The sequence below is a fragment of the Mauremys reevesii genome, linkage group 11 (assembly GCF_016161935.1).
Source record: "Mauremys reevesii isolate NIE-2019 linkage group 11, ASM1616193v1, whole genome shotgun sequence".
Taxonomy (NCBI): domain Eukaryota; kingdom Metazoa; phylum Chordata; order Testudines; family Geoemydidae; genus Mauremys; species Mauremys reevesii.
Window position 1 is genome coordinate 42,077,762 of NC_052633.1, and position 18,195 is coordinate 42,095,956.

General features: G+C 42.0%; 1 long non-coding RNA gene across 1 annotated transcript in view; it reads left to right on the top strand.

Moving 5' to 3' along the window:
- The window catches only part of LOC120374322, a 91,499-nt gene that overhangs the window by 17,188 nt on the left and 56,116 nt on the right, over window positions 1-18,195 (top strand). Inside the window, exon 4 of the long non-coding RNA XR_005586004.1 lies at window positions 6,134-6,208. This is a non-coding gene — a long non-coding RNA (uncharacterized LOC120374322). The remainder of the gene's footprint in view (window positions 1-6,133; window positions 6,209-18,195) is intronic.

Genomic DNA, 18,195 nt, shown 5'->3' on the forward strand with positions numbered 1-18,195 from the left:
GTGTTGCTGTGAGACGTGTTTCTGAAAGGGTTTTAGTTAAGCCCACAACCGCTCCTCATACTCCACTCTCTCAATTAAGCTTGCCTTTTCAGTAAGTCTGTGACATGCTTTCCTTATTATTAAGTGGGGGGACTAGAGGTAAACAAAACTTCTGAGATTTTCAGCACAGAAACATTGAGATTTCTATCCCAAGGTTTAAAATGAAAAATTCTATCATGATTAGTAATGTAGACGATAGCATATCTGTTTAGTATTAACACACTGAACAAACATACATAAATTCGAACAAAGAAATAGAAGATTAAAAGTATCCTGCTAAGAGTTATGAAATATTACTAGATGTTAAGGAAGGTACTATGAAGAGGAAGAGAGGCTTTGAATATACAGTATGTGCCCTCAGAACCTGTCCCAACAAACTGGTCTCCCCAATCACTATAGCAGATAATAGCCTCTTGAGACAAAGAGGGATATAGATTCAGCGTTACATGATAAAACCCAAGGCACAAAGTAAGTTCCTGCCCTGCAGTAGAAAATGCAGCATACTCTCCATGGCATGTTCTTGAGGGGTTTGTCCAGTCTAGTTGTTAGTCGTGCTAGCAACAGGTTTTTTACCACTTGAGACTGTCCCTTTGACTTTCAGCTTACTGTTTTGAAAGATTTCCTGATAGCCAATTTAAGTTGTAATTTCTTTAATTGTATTTCATTACTACTTTTTATAGTCTATAAATAAACCCACTCCTTCCTTGGTGTTTATATCTTTCCAGTGCTTGTAGACAGTTATGTCCCTTCATACATCCTTTAGTCAAACTATATATAGTTAGAAATTTTACACTTTCCTCCTAAATCAATCCCTCTAAGCTTTTAATCACGTTTCTTGTTCTTTTGAATTCCCTCCAACTGGTTGTCTTCTGGCAACCACAATTGTGGCTGACATGCTAGATGCTCTTAACTTTTCTATGCAATACTGATCTATCTGGTACATGACTTGTGCCACTGCCTATTTAGCCCTAAATCATATAGGGGCTACAATGTGAACCCTTAGGCATGTTGGTGATCATAAGAATGGCCATACTGGGTCAGATCAATGGTCTGTTGAGCCCGGTATTTTGCCTTCCAACAGCAGTCAGTACCAGGTGCTTCAGAGGGAATGAAGAGAACAGGCAATCATTGAGTTAGCCATCCCCTGTCATCCACTCCCAGCTTCTGGCAGTCAGAGGCTAGGAACATCCAGAGCATGGGGCTGCATCCCTGACCACCTTGGCTAATTGCCATTGCTGACCTATCATTCATGAACTTATCTAGCTGTTTTTTTGAACTCCATTGTAGTTTTGGCCTGCACAACATCCCCTGACAATGAGTTCCACAAGTTGACTGTGTGTTGTGTGAAGTAGTACTTCCTTTTGTTTGTTTTAAACCTGCTGCTTATTAATTTCATTGGGTGACCTCTAGTTCTTGTGTTATGTCAAGGGATAAATAACACTTTTTTTCCATGCCATTCATGATTTTATAGACCTCTATCATATCCCCCTTAGTCAATTCTTTTCCAAGCTGAACAGTCTCTGTCTTTATAATCTCTCCTTATTTGGAAGCTGTTTCTTTAATAATTTTTCTTGCCCTTCTCTGTACCTTTTCCATTTCTAATGTATGTTTTTTGAGATGGGGTGACCAGAACTGAACACAGTATTCAAACTGTGGGTGTACCATGGATTACTTATATAATGGCATTATGATAGTTACTCTCTTACTATCTATCCCTTTCCTAATGATTCCTAACATTGTTAGCTTTTTTTTTGACTGCTGGTACACATTGAGTGGATGTTTTCAGAGAACTATTCACAATGAGTCAAAGATCTCTTTCCTGAGTGGTAACATCTAATTTAGATACCATTTTGTATGTATAGTTGGGATTATGTTTTCCAATGTGCATTACTTTGCATTTATCAGCATTGAATTTCGTCTGCCATTTTGTTGCCCAGTCACTCAGTTTTGTGAGATCCCTTTGTAACTTTTTGTAGCATGCCTTGGACTTAAGTATCTTGAGTAATTTTGTATCATTTGCAAATGTCCACCCCTTTTTCCAGATCATTTGAGTATGTTGAACATCACTGATACCAATACAGATCCCTAGGGGACACCACTATTTATCTCTCTCCATTTTGAAAACTCACCACTGATTTCTACCCTTTGTTTCCTGTCTTTTAACCACTTACTGATCCATGAGAGAACCTTCCCTCTTATCCCATGACTGCCTACTTTTGCTTAAGAGTCATTGGTGAGGAACCTTGTCAAAGGCTTTCCGAAAGTACACTGTATCCACTGGATCACCCTGGTCCACAATTGTTGTCCTCAAAGAATTCTAATAGATTGGCAAGGCACGATTTCCCTTTACAGAAGCCATGTTGACTCTTCCCCAATAAATTATGTTCATCTAAGTGTCTGATAATTCGGTTCTTTACTATAGTTTCAAACCAATTTGCCTGGTACTGAAGTTAGATTTACCATCCTGTAATTGCCACAATTGCCTCTAGAGCCTTCTTAAAAAAATTGGTATCACATAAGCTATCCTCCAGTCAACTGACAGAGAAGCAGATTTAAGTGATAGGTTACATACTACAGTTAGTAGTTCTGCAATTTCATGTTTGAGTTCCTTCAGAACTTTTGGGTGAACACCATCTGGTCTTGGAGTCTCATTACTGTTATATTTATCAAACATGAGCAGGGTTTTGCAATCTGACCTATTGTCATTTTTTCCCTGGCATATTGCACTGCAAGTTCATTTCTAATTTTCTCTCCACTATCATTTCTAGGTATTTCTGCTTCTAAAGTCCTTTCCTGGATTTTCTATTTCAGAATATTGCATTTGAAGGGGCAAAAAGAAAATGACAAGTACCTTTTGAAATTCGTTATGTACATTTTATCATGAAAGATTCGCAACCCAAAATAGACCCAGTAGTTCTACGAGTCATAAATTCTCAATAAAATTCTAGGGTTGTTAATCAGTGTGTTGCTGTATTTGCATATGCGATGCAAATATGAGTCACCAATGCTGCCTGTAATGAGGGGGAGTCCCACAGGGGCTGGATCAGGGTTTCCTATGAATCTCTGAGCTATTTATTACAAGGCCCTTGCTCCTGGCCCTTCCATATGTTCAACAGCCCTGCATGCAAAAACTGCTGGGTTTATTTTGCAGTGTGAACTTTCAAAAATCAAAATGATGTGGTGGTGATATTGCTCTGCAAAAGCCACGTGGCTAGCATATCTGATGCACCTGTTGACAACTTTTGTGGACAATTACACCTCTCTGCTACTTTTCTGTTGAAAACTAAAAATGTTGTTGAGATTCATGAAGTTATTGTAGGCTTATTATGAGTGGCTTTTTTGGTTTCTGTATGTTTATGTTCAAACTGCCATTATATTTCTGCAAAATATAATGGAAGCCTTCGTAATAATCCGGCCAGTCTCTCCTAATTTAAAAGTACCCAAGATTGTGAAAGCACTGTTTTAGAAGTGGAGTTCAGTGATTTCTCAATAACTTGTACACATCACACAAGGTTCTTCCCCCCAAGTCCTCTGATTTTGTCTCAGAACATTGTTCTGATTAATGCTTGTAATGGACTCTTTACTTGCAGATAAGAGAAAACATTTCTTACTTTATCTATTCTTCCCCCCCCCCCCCCAAAATAGATTTACCTAATCACTGATATTTGGCTTGATTTTTCTTGAGACTTTCTTCTGCTATCTCTCTCCATGGTGGAGATTAAATCTTTTCCTGATTTACTAGCTGCTCTATGGCCATCTTGCCTTCATTTTTAGAGACTGTTCACTGTTTGGCAGTGTTCTCACTACCCTTACCTTTTGCATATGAAATTGCATGTAAAATTGTCAGGAAAAAAACTTTCATATTTGCAATACATTTCAACTTTTTAAAAAAAGGCATAATGTATAGCTTCTCACACTTCTGGAAGCAGAAATAAATAACACATGATTTAAACTGTTTCCGAAACTACAGAGTGATATTTTGTATCAACTAAATTATGTATTTCAATTACTTTCTTGGCAATGATAATTGCTAACATAAACCCCAGTGCAAATCAGAAGGTACTGGGAGAAATCAACAGATCCTAGTGTCAGGGGTTACCTTTTGGAAATATACAAATTAAAAATCATTTTTGTGTGGAAATAACTATGAATGGGAAATGTATCACTAGTTTTGCCCTTAATTTACAATTTTTCATCCATAAAGTCTCTAGTCTCAATTGCAGTCATATAATATTATTTCCACTGACTGCACTACTTAAGAGAAATTAATTAAAAATGCTAGTGGTGTTTTCATATCATCTTATGTATGTTTGTAATATAGTCAGATGTTTCACTCTTATCTCAATCTAAGCTTCACAGGAAAGATCAAAATGAGTGTATTTTTTTCCTTAGCTATTTCCTAAACTAGATGAGAGAACTGAGGTGGTAGGCAATGCAATGAAACTTTAAATATGTGATATAAACCAGTGCAAGAAGCAATGGAAAATGGTTACTCTGGTATCAAGATCATACAAGCAAGGTAAATTATTAGATAATATCTCTAATACAGAAATCTTTGGGATATGACCTTGGCTTACACTTACACTGTGTGATTCTGAGAATCACAAAAAGATATTTTCCTCTTATTTGTAATGTTAAAAAGTACTCCCCTCAAGCCAAGCAGACCCACTGATACACTGACAAAGTATTCATGGGATTTAACACATCTTTACTTGAGGCCTATTCCAGTGCCCACTAAAGTCAACAAAAGACTCCCATGGACTTTAATGTGCATTGCATTGGACCCCCAAACAACTGGTCTTCAGCTTGTGCTGACAACGCTGCATTGTGTAAGGGTCTATCTGCATGCTTCTTTCAGGGTCGTGGAGTGTACGTACTCACGTAGTGCTCCACCATGGGTATAAATAGCAGTGTATACTAGGGTGACCAGACAACAAATGTGAAAAATCAGAACAGGGGGTGAGGGGTAATAGGAGCCTCTATAAGAAAAAGACCCAAAAATCAGGACTATCCCTATAAATTTGGAACATCTGGTCACCCTAGTATATACTGTGAGAGACAGCTTGGGTGAAAAGACCTGCCTGAAGGGTATGTATGGGAGTACACACCCTACACAGATTTCTACTCACCCAAGCCATGCCTCCCCATCTACTCTGATGTTTTTAGCTGTGTAATGTCCTGCTACTGGAGCCTTTAAACGCGCAGGAAAGGACTCCAGGACCTGGGAAAGGCTTTGGCAGGAGGGGGATCTACAGAAGCCTTCCCCTGCTGCCTCCCTTCTGCCAGAGCTTTTCACTGGCACATGTAGATGTGGGCTGTATCCATATAGGGTGTTTTCATTATGGCATGTAGCTACATTCACTGCATGCCAGTGGTGTGTAGTGTAGATGTAGCCTCCTACTGAAGACAAAATAAAATAAAACTGCTTATCTAAACACGGGATTTTTTTCTTTCTTTCTTCTTTAATAGAAGTTCTCAAACTATGGTTCAAGCACCACCAGTGATCCCTAGCACCCAACCTGGTGGTTCACACAATGAAACATTTAGATGTCTGAGAATTATGGGATGGGTAGAGGAGCAAATGTGTTACAGAATCTCTTTCTGCAAGGTCTACAGAATGGAGAAAAAGCTGACCTGTTGAGAGGTTGAAAAGGGCTGTAGGAAGGCCAGAGCTTGATGTACAGAGGTTCTAGAGGAATTTATGTTTTGAAGTCTGAATGCTCTATCTCTGGGGCCCAACTTGCCTTTGGGGTAAAGATGGGGATAAGACTAATTGAAAATCAGTGGGACTTAGGCTCTTGAATGCCTACATCACTTTTGAAAATGGGATCTAGGCTCTTAAGTCACTTAAGTACTTCTGAAAATTTTATCTTTTGTCTATTCCATTAGTTATCACGTTGGTTTTGGAGTCACTTCCTCTAAAATTCTCAGGGGGCCCATGAGTTCAAAGGCTGCAGAGGAGCAGGTCTTAGTACCACTGCCTCCAACAGCAGGGCTCCATGCTTGGCAATATTGAATTTTAAATAAGGAACAATTTTGTTTTGATTACTTCCCCAGTCCCTCAGGCTTCACCTTTTTTCTTCCTTCCCAGCAGGTCTTCTCATCTTGCGCCCTGTGGAAGATCCTGCTGGTATGGCCACTGCCCAGCTGATACTGCCCCTCTTGAGAGGTTAAGTCAGGCCCCTGCCCAGTTAACTTTAGGCAAAAAGAAATTTATAATAAAGAGTTACTGCTGTCCAAATGTAAATGGTGGTAAGACCAAAGGGCTCACTTCTTTCAACCAAGGCCACGCTAGATCCATTTACAGTCAGGGAACTCATCTCCTTTGGCAGGCAGCAAGACTGGGAAACTGCTCCAAAGGCCTGCCTGACTGCTCAGATCAGTGCACTTTCTCGCAAGAAGAATATCATTTCCTCAGCTGGGCATCTCCCAACTCAGCTCCACCTAGGGCAAGTCCTGCTTCCAAGTGTCTGCTTCAACACCTTCCTTTTTTGTCTTGGGTGCATAAACTCAGTCACAGTCCCCAGTATCTCTTCCACTCATCCTTCTGGCTGTCTTGTATAGTGCCTATCACAGTATAGCTAAGACTTCTTCTCCACTCCTAGTAGGCCCCATTCCTGTTTCCCTCCTCTACGGGAACATACACATTACTATTTTCTTCTTATGCTTCTCCTCATCTGTCTTGCTTCCACTCTGTTTGAAACTGGAGCAAACTGGGAACAAAGTGTGATTGTCACTCCCCCGAGACATCGGGGCTGCTGGGCAATCTACATGTCCCCAAGCCAGGCTGTGTCGTCTTAATGCAAGAAACAGTGCTCGATCTAATGAACATCTTATACTGTTTCCAGGGAGGAATGAGGATGTATGATTTAGCGGTTAAACCACAGGACTGGACCTAAGGGTACTCTTCCTGGATCTGTTAAAGACTCCCTATGTTACCTCAAACAAATCACTTAATTTCTTTGTCTGAGATTCCTTTTCCAGAAATACTAACCTAGTTCATAAGAGTATTGTGCGCTAATGCGTGAAATGTCACTAATATCTGAAAAGTGATCTCAGACCCTTGAATGGAAGGTGTCATAGAAGTTCAAAGTAGCATAGTATTCTTTCCCACTTCCCTTGCCTGCTGCACCCCTATACACAGTATGTGCTGTATGCATTAATATTTTGGGCAGTTCAGAAACATACCTCTTAACCATCCACATTTTAACCTTTATTCCACACAGACATGGTATTCTCTCATTTTTTTTTATTATATATTATTTAAATGAGGGCAGATGAAGCATGGAAATAAGATGATAGGAAAACCTTATTTATGACAAACAAAAGAATCTCACATCATGTTAAGCTTCTCTACTTGTGTGTGCGTGGGTGATTCTTGGGCCTTGGCAGGCTGAGAGGTATGTATGACAATCTTTTTTATTTATTCATTTGTTTTCTGAAGCTTTCAGTAATACAACAAACAGAGAAAAGAGGATGTTTTATACACTGCAATAACTAAGTGAGAGAAGTAGTGTTACAACGGGGTAAAATGGTTAATGGGAAATTGCAAACAAATTGTATAATTGTGCTGTATGAAGAATTATTAATACATGCAGCATTTTAATATTTTATATGGGTCAAGGTTATCCTTGTAATTTTGATAAGGGCAATAGAAATCAGAGTTAACCATCAAAGATGGTACTTCTTTAGTATGAAAGATGTACGTGAATTGTATTCCATAACTTCAACGATGTACTGTCAGACTCCTATAAACTACACATCTAAAGAGAATAATGTTCAATCGGCTCTTTTTAGAGGAATTGTGTTTTTGACATACTTGATCCAATCAGACTTAGAAGGAGACTGATTTGACATTTGGCTAAGAGTTTTGGTACGAATGATATCTTGTGTTATCTGTGAGGGTATGAAATATGCAGGCTTTGTGAGCAAATCAGATATTCAGTCTCATACTTCTGTATGCATGATTCACTATCTTGTGCCAAAAGTGTATTACTGAGCATTCCCAAAACATATGTATCTGTGAAGCTATTGTTACTTGGCACCAGTAATAATACAAGACCCCTTTGCTCTCATATGCAAATAATTTGGATGGTTTAAGCAAATATATTTTACATTTGTATGTTCTCCCTTTGCAGTTGAACGAGTCCTTTGTTTGCCAAACATGACATCAACAGGACTACTTGCACTGTATAAAAATCATGCTTAAGCCTTTACAGGAGTAGAGTCTTTGATTATAAGCTCTTTGGAATCGGGACTATGTTTTGGTTCATGTTTGTAAGGAGTCTGTTGCAATAGCACTTCGATCCTTACTGGAGCCATTGGGAACGACCATGAGAAAAACATTAAATAGTAATAATGAAAAAAATTGGTAATTACTTGGCGCACAGCCTTTGTGCAGAGTAGGTTACTCACCCTATTTCTCAATATAGAAACAGCCACTGTTATATGTGATCGATAATAAAAAAGCATGTGCTAAGTGTCACAAAGGAAATGCCTTGATAAAATAGTGAATCTGTGCCTGCAGGATATCATATATTTGCCACTTTAGAAGAACACAGATCTCACCCACCTAACAGTAAATAGTGTTGTGCAGAATTGTACTCATGCTACACAATTTCACTCTTCTGACAAAGCAGAATTCTGAATTCCATACTCCACAACAAGCCCCATTTCCCCGATTCGTCTGGAATAACACAGGGGGAATGGTATCGAAAGTGGAAAGTTATACTGTCATTGAATTTAACATAAACCATATATTTTAAGGGAAAGCATACTGAGAAAAAGAGAAGCCTGATGTTAAATAAAATAACTAGAAGAATAAATTCCAGGTTAGTGATAGCACATTATCACAAAAAACGGCCAATGTTATTGAAATTAGCATTTGCCATGCAATGGACACTGGAAATTATACCCTTGTCGTGTAATCTGGTTGTGGAAATTATACCTTTTGCACTGTATGTGATCCCAGTTCCCTTTTCTATCTGCAGAGTCTCATGGCCCTTGAGTGTATACAGGACTAGTCCCCAAGTAGCATCTGTAGACAGCTGATTTAAGTTACACAGAAGAGGTATATCAAGTGTTTTCTCCAGTAAAACTATATGAAGCAGAGTTCTACACAGTACAGTATTGTTTCCGGCCCTGCAGGGAGATATTTCACTTTTCAGAGATTTTGGGAGTTCTCTGAAATAACTCCCAGACTCTGAAAAGTGAGATCTCTCTGCAGGCAATAATATTGTAATGCCGATTTACTGCAGAGTCCCTCAGCTATGCAAGAGCAGCAGAACACTTAAGTTGTCAATGACATCTATGTCTTTTGTGCATGAGGCTCCAAACTATCAGCACTGTTGGGATCCCAAGTACTCAGAACTTGACCTCATTAGTGAAGTGTTGACCCAGCTAGAGACGCCAGCAAGGGAACCACAATCCTGAGACACTAACAGTCTCTACAGCACACTGTGCTGGTGGCATACTCCATTTCAGACTTAGCAGTGCGATACAGACTTCCTTGCTAAAGAACACCATTGTTTCAATTTGATTAAAATGTTTAAAATACTTAACTTTTCATGGAAGAGCTCCAAAAATGTTGCTGACACAGTTTTTAGAAGAACTAAGTGCACTGAGGCACAGACTTGAATTGCATGTGACTGTTGTGGTAGAAAAAAGCCACCTGGAGACTTTCTTTTTCTGGGCTCAAAGACAACTTTTATGTCCATCTGCACTTCAATCCTACAAGAGCATAAATATCAAACTATGTTAAGTTGCACCCAGCTGGAAAATATATACTTTACGAGGAGGATGACATTATTTAACAGTACTGTATTCACATGGTTATGAATCTCATGTGGATAATGAACTTGAACCCTACAGCACATCCAGCATTACATTATTGCGAAACTTGTCTTCTAAGAAAGTTTTGAAACTGTATCTTTGATTTATGAAGAACTCAATAAGAGATCACCATTAAAAATCAATTCAGCTCAGAAATTGCAGGTTTACAATTACTATTTAAAAATAGCTTGATTATGTAACTAAGGATATCAACACGGAGTGTGATTTAACTTCAGAGGGGCAGATCTTCAATTGGTGTAAATGATTCTACCTCTCTTGGAGCCCCTGAAGGAATAAGGAAAAAATTTCTTTGTCAAACAGAAATGCGTACGAATGACCTTTATTGTGAACCATCCAGTTTAACAAATGTAATCTTGGTTGGGGGAAAACCAGCCACCAAAGAAAATAGACATTACTTTAAAAAGAAAGTGATGGCAATTAATGTATAACAGAGGTGGGCAAACTATGGCCCGCAGACCACATCTGGCCCGCAGCCACACTGCTGCACAGGCAGTGCTCTGGGCCGCGGGGTTGCACGCTTCTGCCGAGCAGCACGGTGGCGTGGCTGGCTCCAGCCGGGCGGCACAGCTGCCAGACATGCTGCTGTGAGCGGCATGGTAAGGGGGCCAGGCCTGGGGGTTGGATAAGGGGTGAGGTGTCCCGGGGGGCAGTCAGGACAGGGAGCAGGGGGCGGTTGGATGGGGGGGCTGTCAAGGGGTGTGGATAGAGGTCAGAGCAGTCGGGACTGGGAGCACGGGGGGCTGAATGGGGGTGGGGTCACGGAGGCAGTTAGGGGCGGGCGGTCCTGGGAGGGGGCAGTTAGGGGACAAGGAGCAGAGGCGGTTGGATGGGTCAGGAGTTCTGAGGGGGGCGGGAAGTGGGAGGGGTCGGATAGGGGTCAGGGGCCAGGCTGTTTGGGGAGGCACAATCTTCCCTACTTGGCCCTCCATACAGTTTTGCAACCCCAATGTGGCCCTCAGGTAATCACACTTTTCCTAACTCCTTATTATGCTTTATTTTTCTGAAATCAGTAGAAGGCGGCCAAGCTGTCAGCAATCTTTGAAGTGCCGTTCTGTTCTAAAAAGTGACTATGTAAAAATAGTACTTTCTTACTCAACAGATTGCTCCCTGTGTGAATTTAGAGTCATAGCTGTTTACTATAAATAAGTTATTACTGCTGTTTACTCGCATTAGCACTGCAGAACCATTACAGCTAAGACAGAATAAGCTGTAGATTCCATTCCATTTTGTGTATCATCAAGATAATTTTGTTTACTAAATTCCTGTCAGTTATACCTGTGCAAGCCCAGTGAAGGGACAGGGAATTAAGGAACTAGGCAGAGAGGGTGCTGGAGCTACCCTAGGAACAGCCGAGCTCAGAGAGGAAGTTGGGCTGAAGTCTGTTGTGGTGGTGTTCTGGAGTTACCAATAAAAAGCCCCAGGGGTGAATTTAGACACTAACTCAGGATCTGTGTATTCAGTTGAACACTCAGACAATTGTTGGTGTTCAGCAATGCAACAAAATACAGAAAATGTCTCTCTTTCTCATAGCATATGCAATTCCTATGATGCTGAGTAGCATTTGGTGAAGTGAGCAGAGTGTCTTCATAATGAAAATTATTACGCTATTCTTTTAAATCTAAAAATGAAAGAATAAATAGATGATCACTGGGGGCCAAGAGGAGACACCGTTAATTAGCTACAGATTAACATATAGGCAGATTTTAGTGCTGCAGGAGGTCCCATGGCTTTTAATGAGATCTGTTAGTTTGCCTTTTGGCAGCAAAGAACAGTAGGAAAATAAAGCATGCAAAGTTGTTGCAAGCTGAATACATTTTAACACAGTTATAGAATCAAAGGTCATTTCTTAGTTTGTCTCACCAAAGCAAAGCAGCCAGTGAGTTTCATAGATGTCTCTGGCTCTTATTGTGAACATTCTTGTCCTCTCTGGTCTGCTCTGTACAACTCCTGCTCTAGCCAACAGTCATACTTCCTACCTAACGCAGCCTGCCGGTTCCTTCTCTCTTGTGTAAGGGCTTGTCTACACTGGCAAGTTTTTTTTTGATGAAACTAATGTTGCCAAGGAAAAATCAACAAAAACAAAGTTGCCAAAGCGTGTCTACATTTGCTCCCTCTGTCGACAGATCATGTCCACATTTCAGGGCACCTTTGTTGACAGCGAGAGCAATGGATTGTGGGTATGTATCCCACAGTGCCTGGTGACACCATCTGTCACTAGGTGTTGTGGGAATGCGGAAACGGGGCGTGGCGTATCCTGGGATATGCAAAATGTACCGTCATGCACCACTTTGTGTCCCACCCCGCCAAAGGTCTCTGGCTTCCTTTCACACCGCTTTTCCAACTGTCATTCTTTTGTAGTGCGTGCCAGCATCTGTAATGATCTAGGATGGATCCCACATTTCTCTCTTATGAGCTTCTAGCTGTAGTGAGGACATCGCGAATGGCAGCACAATTATTCGCAAAGTTAGCAGAGAATGAATCGCAGGCACCCGAGTGTGATATGGATGGCAGCAACTTATCAGTGCTTTGTGCATTCACAGAGCAGCTGCATATGGGAGACCATCGCTTTTGGGCTAGGGAAACGAGCACTGATTGGTGGGATCGCATTGTCATGCAGGTGTGGGATGATGACCAGTGGGTACAGAACTTTAGGATGCATAAAGCAACTGTCCTGGAGCTATGTGCTGAGCTATCCCCCAACCTGTGGCACAAGGACACCAGATTGAGAGCTGCCCTTCTAGTAGAGAAGCGTATTGCAATCTCTGTGTGGAAGACGGTGAATCCAGACTGCTACCGGTCAGTCGCAAATCAATTTGGAGTAGGAAAGTCCACTATTGGGGCTGTATTACTCCAAGTGTGCAGGGCAATAAATCACATCCTGCTGCATAGGACCGCGACTCTGGGAAATGTGCATGAAATAGTGGATGGCATTGCAGAGATGGGTTTCCCTAACTGTGGCAGGGCGATTGCTGGCGCACACATTCCAATTTTAGCACCAGACCACCTTGCCTCTGAATACATCAATAGGAAGGGATAGTTCTCCGTGGTGTTGCAGACGCTTGTGGATCACTGGGGGCATTTCACAGACATCAATGCAGGCTGGTCTGGAAGGTGCATGACACATGCATCTTCAGGAACAGTGGCCTGTACAGAAAGCTGCAGGCGGGGACTTTCTTTCCAGACCACAAGTTCACAGTGGGGGATGTGGAAATGCCCATAGTAATCCTGGGAGACCCTGTGTACCCCTTACAGCCCTGGCTCATGAAACCTTACACAGGGCACCTGGACAGCAGCAAGGAGCATTTTAACAGGCTGAGCAAGTGCCACATGGTAGTCAATGTGCCTTTGGCCATTTGAAAGCTCTCTGGAAGTGTTTAAATGTCAGGCTAGACATTACCGAGGATAATATTCCCCTGGTCATATCCACGTGCTGCACTTTGCATAATCTGTGTGAATCTAAGGGTGAAATATTTGCTCAGATGTAGAGCACTGAGGCAGAGCACTTGGCTGCACAGTTTGAACAGCTAGATGCTGGGGCTGCCAGAGGAGCCCAGAGGGCTGCTATTAACATCAGAGAGGCTTTGAGGAACCACTTTGACAATGAGGGGCAGTAACACATCTTCTTTGGAGTTGCTTCCCTGTTTCATCTATGTACAATTTTGGTGCCCAAGATCCATGCAACACAGTGCGTTAGAAGCCTGTTCCCGAGAGTGAATTGATTGCCATATGCTTTTATAGAACACAGAATAAAAACATTGTACCATTAAATAGCTTAGCCTTTATTTATTGTTAAAAAGTGTAAAATCTCACAACCGTGTGTAGCTCCAGCTATCATTGTCCAAGCTGTGAGAAGGGGTGGAGTGATGGGGAAACTCAGAAGTGCTGTGAAGTGAAAAGGAATGTGTGGGCATAGAGTGGAGTGGGACTGGCAAAGAATTGTGCATCTGCATATGCTTCAGTGGTGCTCAACCATGGATCTGCTCAGTCTGCAGCTGTATCAAAGACCTGAGCATCTCTGTCTGATCCTCCATAACTTTTATCATTTGCTCTGTTGCTTGCCTAGCAAAACCAGCATTCCCTTTTCTGTCCTGTCTTTCGGCTTCCCAGCACTCGTTCTATTGCCTGGTCTGTCTCTCATCACGCTGCAGCACTTCTTAGTCTTCTTTGCTGCACCTAGGTTTTTTTTCTTATCTGCCGAAGCTGGTCCGCAGGGGTGCGTGATGTGTTCTTCAAAGTCTGTGCTGAACAGAAGAGGGATTGTTACATTCTAGCAAATGATTGAAACATTTTAGTAAAAAGGGCATTTTGCTAGTAGAAATCACTTTCTCTCTGAGACTTTAGGCAGGCACACAGCTCCACAAGCACCCCAGTCATGGTGAGTTTCGGGAGTGGGGGGAAGGCGGTTCTTCATATGGACAAAAAGGTCACGGCTTGCAGGGCAGCTTTGCAGGGAACTCATTCTAAAATTATCCCACACTTTCTCACAGGCGGCCAACCTGCTGGCTGACATCTCACTGCTAAAGGTGACCAGAGAAACCAGGACTCAGATGCTGAATGCTTGTGGCTTTTACCCCAGTCTATATGCAGCTCAGCTATGTGCTGCTTTGGTCCCAGTTCCAGTGATTGCTAAATGGCATGGTACAGTTTCCTACAATAGGGGAACTAACAAGGCTGCAATCCCTTGGAATCTGCAGCCGAGGGTTAAAAAGTACCTCTTTGAAACTTTCCAGAGCCTCTCTCTGGAGGATTCCCTGCGGGTCTCAATGTCCATTGACGCCCTGCTTGGCTATTAGCTACATAGGGCAATGTCCAGCTCACAGAAAACGCTACCTGCCTCCCACTTTTCGATTCCCTACACAAGCCACAACAACTTGCCTGGAGTCTCATCTGCTTCCCGCTCCCTGTTGAGCACTTTTGGAGTGAAGAAAAGTTCCTGGCTGCCTGCCACACCGGGTGACCCCGCTGGGAGCACCACATCCTCTTCTAGCTCGACTTCTTCATCCACAATTTCAGCCTCTGGGTTACCCCCTCTTTCTGCTGCATGCAAAGTATCCAGGGGGCAATCGGTGATGGAGGTGGGGTCACCACTGAGGTCAGCTCCTTTCAGAAGTGGCAGGTCTTACATGCACCACCGGAGTGATGGTTCACCTCCCATGCCTTATCTTCGCTCTGCATTGCTGCGTGTCCCGATCGTAGCCCTTTTCACACAAGCCTTGAGAAATTTGCCCATATGTGTCCCGATTCCTATGGGTCACTCGCAGCTGCAACTGAACAGATTCCTCTCCCCATAAACTGATCAGGTCCAACAACTCAGCAGTGGTCCAAGCGGGAGCACATTTGGTGCGATAGCCAGCCATGCTCACCTGGGAAGCTCCTCTAGGAAGCCAGCAAGCAGGAAATGAGATGTAAAATTCCGGGGGCTTGCAAGAGGCAGGAGCAGATTGGCTGCAGGGCAGCGGCGTTCAAACCGCTGACCAGAGCAGCAGAATGGGAATTGTGGGATACTTTCTGGAGGCCAATAAAATTGGAAAAAAAAACCCTCTGCTGTCTACACTGGCTGTTTGTCAACAATAAATGGAGAGGAAAAGACAAAAGTCTCTCGCAGGGGTGGAAGTTTTTTGTCGCCAAAATTAGATGTTTTTTTCGAAAAAAGTCTGTGCAGTGTGTATGCTATTGCTGTTTTGTCACCAAAAGCCAGTTTTTGGCAACAAAACTTGCCAGCATAGACCAGCCCTAAGAAAAACAACCTGACTGCCTGATGCATTGTCTTTTCTCCTTCCACATTTTCCATGTCCCTATGCGTTCAAACTGGGATCCTCCAGTTGTCTGCAAAAGTAAATAAATGCAATGTAAGAAATGCCTGAATCGAACTGTGTGCCTCCTCTAGAGCCTTTTCTCCTCTGTAATGACTCCCCTCTCAGAGTTCATGTTGGGTATTAACTTTTCTCCCATTTACACTCTCCATTAGAAACAAAGTTAGAGAATGTAAAAACCTAGCCTAAAAGCTTAATAGCTTCCTCCCAAGTCACGTGCTCTCTTCAAGCTCAGGTCAAGATGTCCTCTTTCAGTCTGATATAAAGTAGATGATGATTAAATGGGTTGGGGAGGTTATTAATGTATGTCCACTGTTAAATTTGAAAAGTGAGGAGATGCAAAAGTTGTGGTTCCTGGAATAACATTAACTTGACTATGTTGCCTGAAGACAGTATTTTATGGCGCATCAAATAAATAAATAAATGTCAGAGGAACATTTGAGCATAGAGTGCACTGCTATTACTGACTGACTTTTAACTGTGTAGCCTTGATATATTAATAGAGATTTTTGCATTTGATGTTCCTGACTTTTAATAAGATAGGAAAGGGCTAAAAGCCCTCATTTAGGGCTTATGGCAATATATGTGCCTAAGCATTTATGGAAAAGATACACCTCTATCTGTCCTTCTTAGGTATTCATCAATCACTTCAGTATCCAAGTTCCCATATAATTTAGGTAGTGGTAATAATAGCCAAAAGAGAAATCACTTTTCTCATGCTCTGGGATTTCAGACTTTTCTTCACAACAGTTCTTAATTTTTTAAACCTTTCTGCTACTCCTTTTTCTTCCTTTTGAATTCTCCTTTTCTTAGTTGCCCCTCATCTGCATCTAAAATGAGCCATATTAGAGGTGATGCTGTTGAAGAAAGGCTTTATCCAAAAATATCTTGCACTTTGATCTGTACACGGTAAGAATGGGGCTCAATCACATCTCTGGTAAGGGGTTCAAAGATGGGGGTCTCACCATCAAGATGTCTTTATCAGAGGCTTCTTCATCTACAGCATCCCTTTGGAGCATAATTGTCTACATGGGTTCTGGAGCAGTCACTGAAAGAACCTGGTTCTAACCAATTAAGAGTCTCGTACAATAAAGTTTTGAGATTGGTGCAGAAGTGGAGACTGGCCTTTGTGGACAGTGGGTATGGCGTGCACATGTCATTTGCTTGGTATGTGCTCTATGCAGTGTTTGCTTTCATCCCCATGCAGTATGAGTTGCAGTAGTCTGAGCTGAAAGCGGTGATGGCATGGATTACAGTGGCAAGGTCCTCGTCTGAAAGCAATGGGTTGAATTTTCTGGTCAGCTGACAAAGGGAAAGGCTGTTCCCTGTCCTATTGCAATCTGAATATCTGGATGTAGCAATGATTCTAGTGTGACTCCAAAGCTGTGCGCTACATTGACGACTGTAGCTTGGTGCATTTAGTAAATGATGAGGTTGATGTACTAACAAGTTCCTTTTCTGAGACAGTCACTGATTATTACAGTCTAATGATAAACAGATGTTCATGATGGACAGGGGTTTGTCTCACCAGTTGTGGGCCTGATATATTTCAAGGCCACTAAGTTGTTTTCTGTTTGTGTGATTGGTCTAAACTCCATAAAAGCAGATGGATCAAGTGATGGTCTTGATTCTGGTTTGGTTCCTCAATCCCCATGAAACCCTATCTGATTTTGTTACTCTTTTCTCAGAAATAAGATGAACTTTTTATGTCAGATGACCCTTGGGCCTGAGGGTTAGTGGATGCACTGAGTTGATTATTCAGTTTATCATACACTTTATTCACAATTTTTGTAGTTGTGATTTGGTGGATACAATTTCAGCTAAGAAGGCTATAGTAGCTTCTTTCCCTGGGGTGGTTTGTGTCTTGAAAATCTCCCCCTTAACGTGTAAAAACTTAAGGCCAACAGCTGTCTACGTCCCTAGTCTTTCTAAATTTAGAGTCAGCTTGACAGTGTTTTTGTTTTATTTTCTTTCTCTCTCCAAGGAATTTTCCAGCCTGACAAAGCTGCCAACTACTCTCTCTGATGTATTTCTCCTGCACACATTAATGAACACAAACCTCCTCTCTGTGTTGTAGCCTCACTACCAGGCTAGCTTGCAAAGTGATAGAGCCCTGATACGTGTGATTTTTGTTAGATGTATTTTTGATTTTCTCTTTCTTTTATGGCGATCCAGTTGTTTGGGTAATTTATTTTGATAAGACATATTGAGATGATGTAGCAGCTCCTCCCGGGCTTGAGCCAATGACAGGGCTCATGTCCCTCTAACCGCCACTGGGGCAAGGAAAAAGCCAGAGCAGAGGAGAGTTTAATTAGTTGGTGGATTACAAAATGCATGGTATTCAGCATTAAAAATGCTGCTCCATACTGGATCTAAAGTAGGGGATCTCAAACTGGGGGTCGGGACCCCTCAGGGGGTCCCAAGGTTATTGCATGGTGAGTCGCGAGCTGTCAGCCTCCACCGCAAACCCCGCTTTGCCTCCAGCATTTAT